The 20,503-nt window shown below is 37.4% G+C and overlaps 1 protein-coding gene across 17 annotated transcripts in view; it reads right to left on the bottom strand.

The window, feature by feature from the left end:
* LOC136027968 (protein NDRG3-like) overlaps positions 1-20,503 on the bottom strand; it is a 221,938-nt gene that overhangs the window by 139,431 nt on the left and 62,004 nt on the right. The window lies entirely within an intron of this gene.

Below are 20,503 nucleotides of genomic sequence, written 5' to 3'. Positions count from 1 at the left end.
TTTTTAGTAACAGTTTTGACTCTTCATGATTTATAGTCTATTCTATTTAGAAAGTGTTTTTTTTTTTTAAGATTTGGATCAATAATTGATAGGTTTTGATTGTAAGTGTTATCAGTTGTTTTTTTTTCTTTTTATTATATTGTAGCGTACTCCTCATTTTTTTGAGGGAAATAAAGAAAATAAAATAAATAAAATAAATAAATATAGTCCATCAAATACTTTTAGTACACAGTTATAATGAGAAAGGAAAACCTCAACCAAGCTCAGTTTTCAGTAACCCTTGATTGTTAGAATTCTGAGGAACATTTCACGGGCCATTTCATTTGAGCTATATTTTTTTTTTTTTTTTTTTAAGATAAAACCTGCGGAATCTACGCAGCAATAATTTCTGTTTGTTTTAAGTTTCAACTTTCCTTACTACTTCTGTGTTTATTTTTTTTTTTTAAATATGCTGACTAAACCTTACAAAATTATCTTTCATTAACTTATGCGATGTAACTAAAAAAGTCAATATCATTTTTTAGTTAAAACAGGACATTACATATAGGTTCTATCCCCTACCCCCTTAAACTTTCCCACAAGACATGTGCAAAACTGTGACACAAATAAAGATGGCTCTGAGTGGTATGTTGTCACCAATTCCTTGGAGAGTTTGCATAATAGAAAGTGTAGCTTAAAAGGAGCTTTCCATTCGAAAACAGAAATACGACTCGAAGAAATGGAGGCTAGGCGGAACAACTTTAGATAGTCCTAAACAACATAGACTGCGACGCACACAACGTTGGCTTTGGTTCAAGGACAAGCGAAAAGTATGGCAAAAATGACATGCAGCTTTTCAAAAGTTCAGAGGTCCGAACTTCACGCAAAAACAAAAGAGGATAGAACCTTACCACTTTCTCGTAATAAACTGAAATTGACGACAGAAAAAAAAAAGGACAATGCCACTTCAACAAAATTATTCTGGCAATATTAGCATACAAAGCTCCATAAAACAGCCATGCAAAATCACAAGAAACTAGAAGAAAATAAACTTTGAGTGATTTTAGTTAGGAAATATAAGGTGCCATGGAATATGACATCAGATATTGTATCCTGAACTAGTACATTATCTATAACAAAGCGATTCCCGATGAGTCACCAATTGACCCAGGAGGGGTCCATTTTAGCAAAGATGAAAGTTGAACTGATGTTCACTCCTATCATCATGAAAACAACCATTTGTTCAAAAAAAAGTTGGATTTGTCCATCCGTTCTACTCTCACAGAAAACAGAAGATACAGTAGGGACAAAGGCTATACTTTCCATTAAAAATATTTGACACAGATGTAAAAACCACACACTCGATAAAGTTGAAACTCAGGTTGTTCTAGAGCAATATATTGTCTGTCCTGAGTTGTACTATGGAAGGCCTTAAGCTAACTACGGAACAGAAGTAACGCCTTACCGCCTTCGAGAATACCTGTCTTCGCCGAATCCTTATAATCAGTTGGAGAGACCGTGTCAGCAACGACAAGATCCGTACCCACCCACGCCAGTCGGATATCGCAACCGTTGTGCGACAACGTAGATGGCGATACCCTGGTCAAATCCTCCGCATGCCAGATCACAGACTGCCAAAAATGCCCCTCAACTGGCAACCGGAAGGCACACATCGCTGAGGAAGACCAAAGAACACGCTCCGTAACACGTATGAATGTGACAAAAGAGCCCTACAGACGAGTCTCATTCCAGAGTGGGAAGACGTATACGCAGTGACTCACATGGGGGAAGACTGGAAGCTACTCACCGACGCCCTGTTTGCCTCCAGAGGCAATGGAGGAGCTTAGGTGAGGACACAGATCTAAAACCACACAAGATTTATACCCCACATTCACGCACTCGCAATCAAAATTGTTTCCATGTACACATCACGATGAACTTATGGTAACTGAACTAAGGTTCTAATGTATATGCTCAGAGTCTATACACGCGGTATTAAAAATGTGTCATGTTTGGAAGAAGAAGTCACTACTGGTACACCCTTGAACTGTGTTCTACTCGAGTAAAAAAGCAGAGTCGAACTTAGGCTCACTTTTTCTATCAAGTTCACAAATTCACGTCGATACAGGATTTTCATCCAGCTCACATCCTCATGAACATGACCTCTAGGTGTAACATGCGTATGTAATACATTTAATTAAAACCTGCTTTTTGAAGAGAATGTGTTTTGATCTCGAAAGGTGGTAACTGAAAGGTGGTTGGATTGTCGTCAGCTGGCTTCTATCTTGGGCACCTGACTGATCTGGAGTTATTTAACAGCCATTGAGATTCAGTCCTTGTAAGTCACAGCTGAACAGATTCTCACCCAAGTAACACCCCACCCTAGAAATACACATCCCACATAATTTCCCACTAAATTACTAACGATAAAAATCTTCTCTAATACGTATCCTAAATTCTATTCTATAGACATTTCCACTGCAGATTTAACTTATATGCATTTGAAGTATGCTCAGAATTAAGTTGACAGTTCATAAAATGTAGTCATTAAGACAAAGGGCAAACATACTTAATCTAATGAGCAAAGCCGATAAAGAAACATTACGAAAATGTCGAAGACTAAATACAAAGGTCCCTTCTAAAACTTCGACTAGCTAATACACTTTTGTATTGTATAAATAAACCTTATTTAATAAACAATTAATTTCTGAAATAACTTAACTATACCGTTTGAAGTTTTAAAGGGAGGATTGGGTTGGTATCCAGAACCACTCTATTGCTGCATCACCTATGGCAACTATGGTAATAATTATAACTATGGTAACTATGGCACCGATGGTTATTCATATTTTTCTTTTTTTTTTAGAGCCCAGCGTTATGTTACCAGTATGACTAACTACATATTAGGAAAAACTTGTTGATGATACACACTTCTATCGCATGCAGATGGAAGGAAAGCGACCCGTTTTCAGAGAAATCTGGCGAAGTATCGACACTTAAAACCATAAATGCAGCTTTGGAGCGGGTTTAGTTGACAAGTTTAGTTGGTCAATCCTACTAGTCCACCTAATTCTTGGGCTGCTGAAAGTTCCCCTCCCTCCCCCGGCCTATGAGTCAGACTGCAGTTGGATTTATTTCAGTCTAGTTCTGTGACTAATCTTCACAAGGATATGACATATCAGCGAATTCGCTCACAGTTGAAAATTTCATTGAAGAAAAGGAAGAATTTAGGATTTGAAAATTCGCTTTCCTCGAATCGTATGCTAGGCACCAAGAAGAGGTATAGGATTTCAATTTATTGTCTCAAGTGATAATTCCATATCCACACGAACTCGACATTATGGGAACCCTTCAAATGTTTTACTCTTCAGAGTTAATTTTTGTTTTATATCATTTAGAGAGCAAGAAAAAATTATATTTTTCTGAAAATTTTCCAAATTTTAGAAGAACTTTTCTTGCCCGTACAATCTTCATACTGGCGGAAAGTTTTAATCTCTATCTCTTACAGTTTCCAGCTAACAGACCAATGATCGTAAGGGAAAAGGTTATGAAAGGATCACTGCACAATCAGTTCGTGATAAACAACTATTAGTAAGAAGCTGCTCTTGATACAAAGGTCACGGACTTTAAAAAAACAAACTTTTATAACATCGAGAGAATCGACTATTTATGGCGATTCCAAATATCTCAAATTCAGCAAGTTTGAAGTAATCCCTCTAAAGTTATGAACATAAGAAAGCCTGCTTAATTCTATGAAAAAACAGGGAAGACCCCCCCCCCTAGAAAAAAGGTAATTTTGATGAAAATTAAGCTATAAAATTCGGTATATTTGATAGCATTTTAATACAGAGGTTTCGAGCTTCTGTCTATCAAAAAGGCGATTTCTTTTTTGAAGGATGGTCATGGACGGGTATCAAACTGTTTTTCCCCATGGTGATCGTACCAAACCAGTAGCTCTAAATTTTGGAAGGGGGCTTTTCGAATGGGAATTGAACACTCTACCGCCCCTAGTAAGTGGCAAGATTCACACCACAGCAAAGTGGTGTTTTCTGCCAGTTTTTGGCGTAAAACAGAAATTTTTACTCTAAGAATGTCAAAATGTAATCGAGTCAAAATTCTGAGGTAGCCACTGGATATATGATTATCAAACAGTTATATATTTGATTTTCTCTGTTTCAGATGTCATAATGCCACACGGTGACATTATACCACCGTGTGGCATAATGTTGTCACATTGAAACGTAAAATTAAATATGCAAAACTAGTTATTTGAACTGATAACACTTTTTTATCTGTAAAAATTCATATATATATATATATATATATATATATATATATATATATATATATATATATATATATATATATATATATATATATATATATATATATATATATATGTATGTATATATATGTATGTATGTATGTATGTATGTATGTATATGTGTAGTTTCTCCAGCTTATCATTGCTCCCCTCCCAAAAAAAGATTCTCATACTCTCCATAGAAATAAGGTCAATGTAGACAACTATTTTTAAGCTTTTTTAAACGGAATTAATTCAATTGAGGCTTAATAAAACATATACAGTGGTTATAACTGTGTATTAGACTGGAGAGTCAGTAGACCGTTCTCTGGGTGGGGCAATGGAGAATCTAATGGTATGTTTGTTTTATTCCTGTCTGTTTTTTGGACTGTTCTTCGGACTCTTGTATCCTTCAATTGTGTCTTTGCTGATTTATTCATCAACGCCCCGCTCTTTACGCTAAAGTTTGACTCTTTCTCTCAATTCTTCTTTTTAAAACAGTAAAAAACTTTAGCGTAAAGAGCGGGGCGTTGATGAGGAAGCAGCCTCTTTCATATACGAAGTAATTTCTGTGCGTTTTAAGTTTTAATGTCGCTCCTTACTTTCAGTTAAAAAAAACTTGTTTTTTTTATTTAATTTCTGAACGTTTTTGAATCAATGCATGTTTTGATTTTGGCTCTCCGCAGAGGAATAATCAAAACGAAATTTGCATATTTTTTTTTTTTTGGCTTAATGGCTTTCTCATAATTTTGATCGAATGATTTTGAGAAAAAAAGAGCGGGGGACGAAACCTAGTTGCCCCCCGATTTTTTGGTTAATTAAAAAGGCAACTAGAACTTTTAATTTTTTACGAATCTTTTTATTGGTAAAAGATTTACGTAACTTATAAATTAGCTTACGTAAAGAACTTTTGTATTCTCATGTTTTTATTACATATATGAGGGGATTCGCCCCATCGTCAGTACCTCGCTCTTTACACTAAAGCTTAAATTTTATCCCAATTCATTAAGAATGACCCCCTGAATCACAAAAGCCGTAGAATAAGTAGTTGAAATTACTGAAAATACTTTAGCGTAAAGAGCGAGGTATTAGAAGGAGGTGAGCCCCTCATATGGGTAATAATTTCTGTTTGTTTTAAGTTTTATTGCTGTTCCTTACTTCCAGCTGAAAAAGCTTTTTCACTTTTATTTTTTAATTGTTTTTTTTTTTAAATAATGCTAGTAGCCTATATCCTGCTCTCCCTTCATGGAAATTTTCTTCTCCCATTACAAATTCTCTAAGGAAAGTTCCCCTAGCATATCCCCCTCTTCTCAACCCCTCCCCCAAACCAAAAAAAATCCTCCTGAAAACGCCTGTATACTTCCCAATAACCATTACTATATGTAAGCACAGGTCAAAGTTTGTAACTTGTTGCCCCTCCCACGGGGACTGTGGGGGAGTAAGTCGTCCCCAAAGACATAGTTATAAGGTTTTTCGACTACGCTGAATAAAATGGCTATCTCAGAATTTTGATCCGTTGACTTTGGGAAAATAATTGGCGTGGGAGGGGGCCTAGGTGCCCTCCAATTTTTTTGGTCACTTAAAAAGGGCACTAGAACTTTTCATTTCCATTAGAATGAGCCCTCTTGCAACATTCTAGGACAACTGGGTCGATACGATCACCCCTGGGAAAAAGAAAAAAAAAAACAAAAAAACAAAAAAACAAATAAACACGCATCCGTGATCTGCCTTCTGGCAAAAAATGCAAAATTCCACATTTTTGTAGATAGGAGCTCGAAACTTCTACAGTAGGGTTCTCTGATAGGCTGAATCTGATGGTGTGATTTTCGTTAAGATTCTATGACTTTTAGGGGGCGTTCCCCCCTATTTTCTAAAATAACGCAAATTTTCTCAGGCTCGTAACTTTTGATGGGTAAGACTAAACTTGATGAAACTTATATATTCAAAACCAACATTAAAATGCGATTCTTTTGATGTAGCTATTGGTATCAAAATTCCATTTTTTAGAGTTTTGGTTACTATTGAGCCGGGTCGCTCCTTACTACAGTTCGTTACTACGAACTGTTTGATGAAGGGACATAGCCTGTTCAACAACAATTCCTCATTGACAACTTCTCCCCTACGCAAGGATCTGCTCAATCCAGCCTCAACTGCTATTCAACATATTTTATATTTATTTTGTAGCCGTTATCTATCTCTACTATTTGCCTCCATATAAGTTGAGGGATGAGGGCAGTAACATGAATTCGCTGAAATTGAGAGGGGGGGAATGTATTTTTCAGAATCAAGGCAGGGCAATTTTTCATTTTCAATGAAAATATCAAAAAGCCAGGTTTGAACAAAATCTTCTCTGAAGTTTAAATAGTTTCCAGCAGTTTCCAAGAAAAGAAAAATTACTTTTTTCCAGCCCACTAAAATCTATAAATAAGAAGAAAAGCGAAAATACTAATAGTCCAGGACTTTTAGGGTTTGACCCGGACAAAATTGCAATATAAACGAAAATGGTACCAAAATGATCAGAAAAAAATTCTGTACAACATACTAAAAGTCCCCATAAATCCGAGTGGGGCGAGTACCCGAAAAACAGGGTAAAAGGGGGAAATGCGGGGGAAAATGGGAAAAATGCCGAACATGCCCAGAAAATAGTTTAAAGTGAGTTTTCTAAGGTTTTCACATACGCTGATTACGAAATTGACATCTAAAATTCAGTATAGAAAAAGAGTACTACGGAAAACGGGGGAACAGGGGAAAGAGGGGAGAAAAGAGAAGAATACAGGGTAGGGGTAGAAAGCGGTTTGAAAGATATTTTCTGGGGTATTCCTATCTGGTGATTACGAAATTGAGAAATAAAATGATATAAAAAAATCGATTAACATAAAACGGGGAAATGGGGGGGAGGGGAAAAGGGAAATATACAGGGTAGGGGTAGAAAGCATGTGGAAATGTGTTTTCTGGGGTTTTTCTATCTGCTGATCACGAAACTGACCCCTAAAATGAAGGAAAGAAAACGAGAACCATGAAAACCGAACAAAACTGGAGGAAACAACGGAAAAGGGGAAGGGAGGCCTGACTCCTGAGCCAGCTGCTAATGGCTAATAAGTAGGCCTATGGACAAAATAACTCGCTTAAGTATCAAACTTGTACTTTCTTGAATCACAGACATTTCTTACAACCATTTGAATTACTAAACATAAAGAAAACAACCGCTTGGCAGTTATATATAAAATGGCTATTATATGTAAAATTTGCACTTTCGAAGGCAGTATAGTTGACTTGAAAAACACAGCATTAATATCACTAGTCGAGCTCCTCGTCTTCGACAATCTCGTTGTCCCTGTTCAAACAGTTGATACCCTGACATTCTCCGCATGCGAACGTACACGCTAATCCATTTTTCTTGCAGCTGCATCGCGAGTTCTCGCAGCCTGTCTTACAGTTGCATCTCACGACACTCAAAAGAGTCTGAGGTGCAGGCAACAAATGGGTCATCACAGGTGAGTATTTATGGTCTCTGAGGACCCAACCCCAGTCAGCCGGGTCGAGGTCAGCTGGTTCCCCTTTCCAACGGGATACCTGGAGGCGCACTCGCTGGGAGTGGAATGAAGCTGCAGCTTCGGTTGGCGGAAGCCTTTCAGGCTTAACAAACGCCGTAGTATTAGACGAAGAAACTTTTTCCAAGAAAATTCGATGTCGCAGCTTAGTGAGATCTTCGTTTGGTCGTGCTTTATACAAGCTGAGGAGAAGATATTCACCCGCTTTCACAATTTCATCTTTGGACGATGATTCATCCAGAAACACTTTGCATTTTTTTCTGAACACTTCGCTCTTCTTCAAAAGAGGTAGCACAGCTTACTTTCCAAGTCCGAAAACTCGTGAGATCGTGTCACATCCCAAAAGTGCGTGCCCTACCAGAAGCAGCCTGGATACTTCTCCCATTTTTTTTTGCACTTCGTTGAGGCACCAGAACCGTGTTATCGCTTCTTTTGCGTTCGTTGACGATTCGAAGTAAAGTGTTTTTGCATTAGGCGGGAGGTGATACAAGAGTAGAATCAGAAGGTCAGTGTCGTTGCCAAGAACTATTGTTTCAGAGTTTTCTGCTTTCGTTACGGCAGTCTTCACGATTAGATAGTCAGCATCGTCCTTCGCATGGACGACTTCAAATCCTTTGGCTCTGAGTTTTTCCCCGATGTAGCTTATAATTCGCTGTTTGTTCTGATAGTTGCTCAAAAACTCTTCCTTCTTTTTCTGGAGCTTCATCCCTAAACTGAAATCGATCACTTGATGCTGGCTTCCCTTACACCGTCGGTTGTGAGTAGCATCTTTCGTGGTTGGACCAGCGCTGTATCCATCGAAGACAACAGTAGGGGAGGTACAGCGTCGAGTAACGAAACTAACATAGCTGTCACAGATTGAATCATAAGTATCACCAATCTTCCAAGGTACTTGCTGAAGCAGCCAACCTCCGTCAACTACAGTGACACGACCTGACACTGGCAGGTGGTGAATCGAGTCCGTGTTCGCTTCTTTCCATATTGCTTTCGCTAGTGCAGGTTTGTCTGGCTGACGCATTATGCCAGGATTCTCAAACAAAGTGGGCGGATAACTGCACAGTTCGTAACGTAGAGTTTCTGCCATGTCATTTTCAGATGTATGGGCAGCAGTCGAAAGACGTTGAAAAAGCAGTGCAGGATCGATATGCAAAATCTCGCCATCTATCCTAATGTTCCCATCGGATGCCAGTGTAACGATTTTGTCTTTCTTCCTGAATTAAAAACTTTCGACGGATTGGCCATCCATGCGCTGGAGGATCAGCTCACCTACAGCTTTAGCATCCTCTGCATTGACGCCTTTATGGGCAATCAGCCCGGAACCTATACTTCTAAGCTCTGTGGAACTAGTGAAAGGAGAGTTCTCTAGAAGGAATTCAAGAAACGTCAGTAGATCCTTAGTATCTCTCTGTATTCTTGCTGCGGTTGCAGTAACGTGCTGTTCACTAGAACTGTACTCTAGACCCGTCAGTTTCTGCATTAGATCATTCACTGCAGCGAGTACTGGCATAGACATTGTCCATATGTTTCTCTGAAGCTCAGTCATCCCTTTTCCTCTTGTCAGCCCTCCATCTGTTTTTAAGCTCCTCATCAGGACTGTCTCGATGACGATGTCTGGAGCCAATCCAGCCCAAAAACGATCACTTCGTCGGGCAATAAACTTGCCGCTTGCAAACTGTTCGAAGAGCTGTGGATTCGATGCTTCAAGTTCCTGCATCATCTGAAGAAAAAGACGAACTGACTTGGCATAAAGATTATGCCCCGCAGCTGCGAGGTATGGGAGCATATCAGGATAGGTTTTGTCGTCGGCACTGGAACTCCGCGGTGACTAGTCTACCTTGCTTCTCTTACTGGATGTCGAATTAGAACAGGATTATGTTGATGAACCCACGCGCTTGTCGATAACGGCGAGGAATACGGAATAATGTAATTTCAGTATTTTTCCGTATTTCTTTCTCGAATTTTTTTTTTGCCTTTTCCGAACCTATGGGGTAGCCGAACCTCTATAGATCTCCTGTATTTGTTCTCGAACTTTGTTTTAGATGTCAATTTTATAATCAGCAGATAGAAAAACCCTAGAAAACACATTTCCACATGCTTTCTACCCCTACCCTGTATATTTTCCTTTTTCCCCTCCCTTCCCCCCATTTCCCCGTTTTATGTTAATCGATTTTTGTATATCATTTTATATCTCAATTTCATAATCACCAGATAGGAATACCCCAGAAAATATCTTCCAAACCGCGTTCTACCCCTACCCTGTATTCTTCTCTTTTCTCCCCTCTTTCCCCTGTTCCCCCGTTTTCCGTAGTACTCTTTTTCTATACTGAATTTTAGATGTCAATTTCGTAATCAGCGTATGTGAAAACCCCAGAAAACTCACTTTAAACTATTTTCTGGGCATGTTCGGCATTTTTCCCATTTTCCCCCGCATTTCCCCCTTTTACCCTGTTTTTCGGGTACTCGCCCCACTCGGATTTATGGGGACTTTTAGTATGTTGTACAGAATTTTTTTCTGATCATTTTGGTACCATTTTCGTTTATATTGCAATTTTGTCCGGGTTCGACCCTTTTTTGAGCTAAAAGTCCTGGACTATAATCCGAAAGTCAGGTCTTTAAGGATCATTCAATGCAAGTTCCGCGTAGAGCATCCGTAATTGAAAGCCTTGTGATCAAAATTTGTATCTCTTCTTGAGTTTCAGAAAACTTCTGGAAAATCCAATAAGGTAATCCTAAATTTGGATTGTCGCATAGTTTTATTGGTGCATCTAGCAGATGGGGTTGTCTCATCTCCACCAAAGTTGATGCAAGGGTAAACCTAGTAGCATAGTTGGGACTTTTGGCTTTTCGGACACCCTGATCTCTGCCGCAGGTGTGGGAGAGAGGAAGGAAGGGTACTTATATATAAATTGGAGGGATGTGAGAACCTGTGTCACAGTTAGCCCTTCAGGGAACCGGAACACAATCCAGCCTCTGCGGAAGGATGGAAAGTTGTAAACCACCTCCTCTCTATCTTTGTATCTCTCTATTGTTCCCATTGTATCTTAGGTTTATCCTTATCTATCTGTCAAAGGCTCTATTACTAGATGAAAATATGGCCTTGTCCGTTTCTTCGGCATCGTTCTTGATGAAAATTTATCGTTTAAGCACCATATCGATTTGTTTAAAATTAAGATATGCAGAAGCCTTGGTATTCAGAAAAAGCTCAGACACATTTCCCTTGGCCAATTCTGAGTATCCTCCTTCTCAGTTTAATTCAGTTGTAGGTTTCTTACAGCCCAGTTATATGGATGTCTACTTTTCTTAAACCGCTTTCTTACACTAATAATAAAGCCATAAATCCAATCCGGAAAAGAAACCATTAAGCAACTGAACCGTTATTGGATGTTGAAAAGCCTTACAGGTCTTTCCTGTGCATCCTTCACTTTTCATCAGCTCCAATAGTTTTTGCTGAGTGATTAGAATTTTTTTTTGTAAACTGCTGAAATCTTTCCCTCTCTCGCCCTCTTACTCCCTCCCTCTCTCTTTTTTTACAGCTTATGAGTGATTAAACTAGTCCGTGTATTTTCTTTACAGGCCATGAAGCCTGTATGGGGATCAGCTCATTATATTTGTTTCGTGATTTTTCTTTTCTTTTTTTTTTGAAAATATATCTTATCTACCAGGGAAGAGTTCCCAAAGTCATGTCATTAAGGCTCGACAGAAGAAATTGTCCAATCTTAACCGAGCTTTGTCAAAGTATGACCAAATATCTTAGTTATATGTTTTATCCCACCGGACTCAATATGGCCTTTCGTACGGGGGGGGGGATAAAAGAAGGATCAAGAAATTCTTTTCATCTAGAATTATAGCAAAAGGGGTTATAGGATCTTAATCTAATTTGGTTGCATGGAAAAGTAGCTTTCCCAATCATGCCTTGTGTAGATCAATGCCCATTCTAATTTTTGGAATGGAGAGAAGGTCCCTATACCCTTGTTATCGCAAAATCTGCCAGAGTAGTTTTTCCGATCTCCATCAAACTCGAGAAGTAACAATAAATATTCTAATGGTATTTAACCGTGGTTTTTAGGCAATTAATACCCTATCTGACATATGTGAAGTGAGGGGTCACTAAATTCTTTGAATTAGAACAATAAGTAGAAGCGGTTGTCAGATATCAATAGAAATTAGTGAGAAGCAAAAGGTAATGCACTAGGTATGCTTTTGGGTATCGGAATGTGATTCGATTTCTGTAGAGAAAAGAAATAAAGACAGTCCTTAAATTCCTGCGTTCGAGAATTACAGATACATCAGAAGCTGCTAATGCCAAGCATCCCAGCCAAGTTTGGATATAAAAAAGAAGGCGTACAGGCTCCTTTTGGGAATTCGTACCTGATCCAACTTTTGTTTGTTCCGGATATCCGTAAACTGATGTTCCTGATGGGCACCGAATTGGGTTTGTCCAATCTCCAACGACCTTGATGGTAAGTAGAACAAGCATACAGGCAGTGCCTCTTGTAGGTTTGCTCAGTAGATCGACCTTGAGGGTAAGTAGAGCAAGCATACAGGGAGTGCCTCTTGTATGTTTGCTCAGTAGATGTCGGGACGATCGGTAGAATTATCAGCTCCGTAGTTCTCAGAATATACAAAATTCTGCTCACTCCAACAGTGAGGTCTGATTTTAATACTTTTTGTTGCGTATCATATTAAATACCCTTCCTCATTTGGCTCGAAAATCTCACTGATCTGGTGCCTTCAAAAAACTTGTAAACAAACTTTTTTGTCCTAGTATAACTTTTTTCGTTAGTTTTTTCGTTTTTACTTTTTTACGTTTACATTTTTCGTTTTTTCGTTAGCATCTTCTCATTTGAGGCTCTGGGGGATCAGTGCTATCTACTTGTTAAACGATTTTTTTTCTTTTTTGGTTGTTGAAAAATATATCTTATCTCGCAATTGCTATTCAGATGATATCCTATACATTTAGGTATCTACAGGCTAAGAATCTCATTTAATACTTTTTTTATAAATTTGGTCTTGGGTGGTATTTTCTGCGGAGCTTTAGTTCTAGAAAATATTATTTTTCATTGTTGTTTTCTATACTATCATAGCGAGAACAACTGAACAATTCTTAGGCCAATTTCACCATGCTAAAAAAATAAACATTGGACAAAACTCAAACAGAAGATTTATTGTTGATTTTGACTTTAATGTACCAATTAAAGGTGTTTTCCACTGACAAACCTGATTCTTAAAACAAGAGTCAGGATTATCAGTGGAATACTGAAGTTCAAAAAACTGTTTGTAAAACTAGAATGCCAAATTTAAACTGAGGAACAGCAAAATTTTATAAGCCTGGCCGATGAACCTGTAAAATCCACAATTCAAAACCGCAATTTTTCTTTCAAGCCATTTTGAAAAATTAATTAAATTAAAATTAAAGATAAAATTGTATGTTTCTTCCCCCCCCCCCAATGAAAAAACTGGAGCCATGCCCCTTTCAATGTCAAGGATGGTACAGTATCCAAAAATAATATCACAAATATAGTTGTATTTAGCTGCATTTGTATTTAGCTAAATAGACAAAGTTAGAACTAACAAAACTCAAACAGAAGATTTATTGTTGATTTTGACTTTAATGTACCAATTAAAGGTGTTTTCCACTGACAAACCTGATTCTTAAAACAAGAGTCAGGATTATCAGTGGAATACTGAAGTTCAAAAAACTGTTTGTAAAACTACAATGCCAAATTTAACCTGAGGAACAGCAAACTTTATAAGCCTGGCCAATGAACCTGTAAAATCCACAATTCAAAACCGCAATTTTTCTTTCAAGCCAACTTGTCAAACATAGCTGCATTTTCATGGTAAAGTAATTACAGAAAGTGCAAAAAAAAAGAAAATGCAAAAAAAAAGTAAATGGTAAAGTAATTACAGAAAGTGCAAAAAAAAAATCTATTTTTTAGATATATATACCATTTATATATACCTTATATACCATTTATATATACCATATATACCATTTATATATTTTATATAATGGTATATTATATATACCATTTTTAGATAATATATACCATTCAAACAGGGAAGCACAGTTGTGGCTCTCTAGAGAATTTGTTGCAAAAATGACCAACTTCCATAAAAGGTTCATAAACATGCTGGACTACTACTACTAACAACTCACCACATCATCAAGCCAACATAGCTGCGCAGGCTCCTCCTCCATCCTAATCTATTCAAAGCCTCCTTTTCTGCACCCTCCCAGGAAGTTCCAATTTCCTCTAAATCTGTCTTTATGACGTCCTCGCAGCCAAGACGAGGACGGACAGCTTTACATTTAGCCCTAGATCGGTTGGCCGAAAAGGACAATCTTCGGCAATCTTTCATCCTTCTTTCTCACAACGTTCTTTAGCCATCTAAACCTTTCTTTAATTATAGCCCTAGAAAGAGGGATTGAACTACATTTTTCGTACAGCTACAGTTTGAAATAAGGTCAGTCAGTCGAGTGCCCAGAACAATCCGTATGCAATTTTTCTGGAAGTACACGCATGAGAACTTTGCTTAATGTAAGATCTAAGAAAACCGGTTTCATAGCCACAAAGGCAAATGACGTGTAACATAATGCCTTGGAATTGTATAATTTGGGTAATATATTTGCATATTAGGGGGGTGGGGGCATGGTTTTGTTAGGTTACTTTACCTCCCCCTTCTCCCTATTTAATAAATATATTATCCAAATGATTTTATCATATAAACTAAAATATTATATTTTCATCATATTTTGGTACATTTCATTAGGATTAACCTAACTTCACTTCTCGAGTGTATTAGCTAATACGGAAGTACCACAGTTTGTACTGTATTGGATTAACGACGCTTCTTCGCTGCTAAGCTTCCGCTTAGGTTCAAAGCGGCCAATTAGCATCAAATATAATAAAAGCAGAAACAAAATTATATAAAACATCCATACAAAATGACTTAATGTGAAAGCTCGAAACTCATATAAACATGTAAATTCCTTACTTAGGAATCCTTTATTTACGACATCTCTGGCAAAACCTGGATGCTCGAAAAAAATATCAAGAAAAAGCACTGCTTTAGTGAAAAGTGACACGTTTTTTACCAGAATATATACCCAGTTGGGAAATGTTTCGTTTTATGTCATAAATTTACAAAATGTATCCCTTTTTTACCCTTTTACTTCCCAAATTTCAAAAGTATCTCCAGTTGACAACCCTGATGCCATCCCTTTAGTAATTACATTAAAAAAAACTAGTTTTTCTAACTAAAAGTAAGAAGCGACATTAAAACTTAAAACGAACAGAAATTACTCCGTATATGAAATGGGTTGTCCCCTCCGCAATCCCTCGCTCTTTATGCTAAAGCTTTTAATTGTTTTAAAAAGCAGAATTGTGGTAAAGAGTCAAACTTTAGCGTAAAGAGCGAAGGATTGCGGAGGGGACAACCCATTTCATATACGGAGTAATTTCTGTTCGTTTTAAGTTTTAATGTCGCTCCTTACTTTCAGCTAAAAAATTAGTTTTTTTATTTAATTTCTGAACGTTTTTGAATTAATACATGTTTGATTTTGGCTCTCCACACATAAATTATTAAAATGAAATTTACATTTTAATTCCTTTTTTGGCTAAATGGCTTTCTCTTAGTTCTGATTAGACGATTTTGAGAAATAAGGGATGGGGAAGGAGGCCTAGTTGTCATGCAATTTTTCGGTTACACAAAAAGGCAACTATAAATTTTAATTTTTAACGAATTTTCTTATTAGTAAAGAATATACGTAACTTAAGAATTAACTTACGTAACAAACTTTAATATTCTTAAATTTTTATTAGGTATATGACGGGGTTTGTACCCTCGTTAATACCTCGCTCTTTACACTAAATCGTAAGTTTTGTGCCGATTCTTTAAGAATAACCCCTGAATCAGAAAGGCCGTAGAATAAATAGTTGAAATTACTAAAAATACTATAGCATAAAGAGCGAGGTATTTATCTCCTCCTAAATACCTCGCTCTTTACGCTAAAGTATTTTTAGAACCCCTCATATGCGTAATAATCTCTGTTCGTTTTAAGTTTCAATGCTACTCCTTACTTTCAATTGAAAAAACTTTTCCATGTTTATTTTTTCATTGTTTTTCAGAAAATCCTGCGCCCTTGTCATTGAGTTTCTGTTCCCCCATGACATATTTCTACCCTTTTACTTCCCAAATTTCAAAAGTATCTCCAGTTGACAACCCTGATGCCATCCCTTTAGTAATAATAAAGTTGTTACATTTATAATTACATTCATAATTAATGTATGTATATTTGTATGTGTATGTGTATGTGTGTGTGTATGTGTATGTATATATATATAAATATATTATATATATATATATATATATATATATATATATATATATATATATATGTATGTATGTACGTATATGTGTATGTGTATGTATATGTATAAATATACTAGCTGTTGAGGTGGCGCTTCGCGCCACCCCAACACCTAGTTGGTGGGGCGCTTCGCGCCCCCCAGGCCCCCCCGCACGCGTAAGTCGTTACGCGCCATATTAGTTACGCGCCATTGTAGTTGTGTCCCTGTGTCCCACCTGTGAATATAGATAGATTTATATATGTGTTTCAAACTACGTAAAAATTGCGAATATACAACATTCTTGGCTTTCCCATTGTCTGTCCATATACAAAACCGTATGTACTAATAATGACGTCAGATGCAGACGCTCTTTTTACAAACAAACAAACATGCATACACACAACTCGTTTTTATATAGATAGAGAGATAGATAGATACAATACAAATTAACTACGTAAAACTTGTGAATATACAACAGTCTTCGCTGTCCCATTGTCTGTGCGTATAAATAGATTGTCAGGTTTACCGACCCTCAAAGATGCAACATACAATTGTACATTGGTATCCCAAATCCTGAAGAGGTTTGTTTGCCATACGTACGCACAAATCTTCTATAACAACTAAAGTGTAGTTATAAATTTCTGATGTAAAATCAAAAGTCATATCTGACGTCTCTAACTGTTTTCGATGGAGTATATCTTCGGACATTTTTGACTTATATTTTTCCCATAACTCTGTAGGAGCTGATGGAGAGCAATTTGTTAAAATGATGCCAAACAATGCACGAATTTGACTTGGGGTTGACGTTTCGCACGCGTCATTGATGTAGTTATCCCAGTGTTGGTCATTCTCCAATAAATTCAGAGCTTGGCATGCACTACGGTAATTGTCATGTATAGTACCATTTACAGTCCTCAAATACTCAAAAGATGTCGGACCGGGTACATTCACCAAAAGCAGGCGTAGAAAGAAGCATTCATGTTGATTGGGGTGAACGGTGTAGAGTCTTCCTATCGTGGTATCTTTGAAGATGGTAGGTTGGCCGTCGACTGACTTACCCTGTTTTCGACGTTCAAATACTTTATTTTTAGTATTCCACGTGTAATACGAAGGCACTTCAGTATACAGCAGTTTTTTTGCAAAAGAATCATTTTTGCAAAGCGAAAAAAAAGCTGTTAATGTTGTATCCGGTGGATTCAGGACTCTTTGTTGCACGTTGGTTTCCGTGAAATAAACACGTTGACCATTCTGTAAATGTACCGCTAAGTGAACAACAGCTGGACTACGTTCATGTATCGGAAATGAAAGAATTCGCCAAACAGCTTCATTACTGCTTATGTATCTTCCAGCCTGATATTGTACGATTTCATCGAAATCTTTGATTTCGGGCTGCAAGCCAAAAACTGCCATGTCACTGCCTTTGTTGACATATTTACATATGTATTTGATTGCCTTTACGGAGTTACAGTATTCAACGTTTATGTGTGCATTAAATGTTTTTGATAATAATGGGGAATATGGAACAACCCACTGGTTATCTACTTCGATGGTGGTACCGTTACGCTTCTTTATTATTGCTGTTTTACCGCCATCTTCAGTAGATCTTCTTCTATATTGTGGGTAACCATCATTGCCAGTAATTGTGTTTGATACTAAAAGTCGAGGATATTGCTTTGTGCACCTTCCTTTGGCCATGCATGGTGAATTTTCGTTCAGTGCACCGCAAGGTCCATGTATCATATTTTTTACAATAATATCATGTAACCCCTTATCGACATTTTTATCAGGTATTTCAGCGGAAATCACATCATCAATTTCGTTCGAAGTAATTTTTTTATGTAGCCAGATTAGTATATGTGCGTGTGGCAAACCTCGTTTTTGCCATTCCACTGAGTACATCCAGCATCGCACTGACCCAAACACTTCAAGTTTTACAATGTAGTTTATCAGTGATTTCAACTTTTGCCGGAAGACACGGGCCGTAATGTCATGCCTATGAACCGCCGATTGTCCTTGAAGTAAAAGCTGCAGTATCTCGTCCCAAGATTTATTACATGTAAATGTAATAAATAAATCTGGACGACCATAGAGACGAACATACGCAATAGCATCTTGAGCATATTCATGCATATGACGGGGACTGCCAGCATATGACGGAGGTAAAATTGTTAATCTTCCAACGTTTGTGGTATTACCGTCATTTATAACTGCATCTCGCAAATGAATGTATTGTTCAGAGCGGAGCTTGGTCTGATTCAGGCGGATATATAGCAAACGTTCTGATTCAATTTTAGCATACATATCAACGACGAATTGGTGAAACAATTCACGGCATTTTAAAATATAATTTTCTTCATCCTGCCGAATCATTAGTCTATAGGAATAATAATGCATTGCACTGCATTTCTTATTCATTTTTTTGTTAGTGGCTGGATTCATCAATTTAATATTAAAGTGATAGCCGTCGGCTCCATCCCAAAAAATGATAGGATATTGTAGGGCATCGTAGCATCGATGAGTTTCAGCAATTCTTAACAACTGAGCGTTTCGCTTATGAAGAATAATATCTCGAGGTAAAAACTGATCACCGACCATAACGATTGCCACTTCGTCGATAGTTGGAGCATTGTATCTACGCACATGTTGGCCAGGAGGCGTTTTGTCAGCGGAAATAACAATTTTATGCGTATCAGTAGGCATCAAATCGATGGCTGTTTTGAACAGACGCACTAAATTATTATTTTCGTGGAAAAGATGTTGCAATTGGGAAACGATTGTCCTTTCAACGTTGGGAGAAATTTCGCAACGTGCATTCAATTCAGAATTTCTATCACTGATGAAGTACAATTGTAAAAATTTATGATTCTCGCCTGAGAATGGTAGAAGGGACCCTGCTCTATGATAAATTTGCCCTTTTACTTTGAAAGTAGACATAAATTGATCTGGATTTTCGATTTGGGCTCCAAACGACGTCATTTGGAAACATGAGTTGTATTTTCTGATTTTTGACAAAAAACGCTTAGATTCTGACGTAGTTCCAGTAAGGAAAGTCTTCAATGGCTCTGGTGGTGCAGCCAATAGAGGAAGTTTAACTTTTCCTGAGGCGCAACACATTCCCATTGTTTCACCATTGAATTTCAAGGCCTTGCAATAGGGACAAATTTTAGACATTGTCCCGATTTGAACACATCTACTCAAGCTATAATCATCGACTGGGTTGTACCTGAATGCCAGGCGATAACTTTCAGGTTGTTCTGATTCCTCGGCACGCTTTCTTTTCTTACTTTCTCTATCAGCAGCAAGCCTGATTTCTTGCTGTTCTTGTGATTCCTCGGCACGCTTTCTTTTCTTACTTTCTCTATCAGCAGCAAGCCTGATTTCTTGTTGTTCTTGTAATTCCTCGGCACGCCTTCTTTTTTCACTTTCTCTTTTAGCAGCAAGTCTGCTTCCGCGTTGCTCTGGTAGTTCCTCGGCACGCTTTCTGTTCTTTCTTTCTCTATCAGCCTCAAGCCTGTTTCCTTGCTGTTCTTTTGATTCCTCGGCACGCTTTCTGTTCTTTCTTTCTCTATCAGCCTCAAGCCTGTTTCCTTGCTGTTCTTTTGATTCCTCGGCACGCCTTCTTTTTTCACTTTCTCTTTTAGCAGCAAGTCTGCTTTCGCGTTGCTCTGGTAGTTCCTCGGCACGCTTTCTTTTCTGACTTTCTCTATCAGCAGCAAGTTTTTTGGCAAAGACTCTTTGAGCATCTTCATCGGCTTTTGCCATGGTAAGTTCATCAGTCATTGTAAACTTAAACATTAATAGATTTCTACGTGAACATATGTCTTAAATATCTTGAATGACGTCACCGTCAAAGCAAAAATGACGACAACTAATTTCATGACGTCAGTCAACACAGAAACATGACGTCACCTGATCCACAGAAAGACACACAGACAGACAACTTATTTTTATATATATAGATTTATTATATGTGTATGTGTGTATATGTATATACATACACATTATTTTTTTTTCTTTATTTATTTTTTTTTGTTTTTTTTCTTTTTTTGTGTTTATTTAATGATTTATTATTATTGATGATTAAAGTAACCTGAATGTAGTCGCTATTACAGGCCAGAACAGCCTTTTTGTGACTAATTGATATGTATATGATATAAAGGTTTTAAATAAAAATTTACCTACCTACCTACCTACCTACCTACCTATAGCAAGACTTTTATTTATTGTAGATTTAATATCATTATAAATTAAAAAACTCATTAAAGCTTACATATTTTCAAACAATTACTGATTGTTGATTGCATATTATAAAAGGT

The sequence above is a fragment of the Artemia franciscana genome, chromosome 6 (genome assembly GCF_032884065.1).
Source record: "Artemia franciscana chromosome 6, ASM3288406v1, whole genome shotgun sequence".
NCBI lineage: Eukaryota > Metazoa > Arthropoda > Branchiopoda > Anostraca > Artemiidae > Artemia > Artemia franciscana.
The sequence above is the reverse complement of the archived record's forward strand: the minus strand, read 5'-3'. Positions and strand labels throughout refer to the sequence as shown.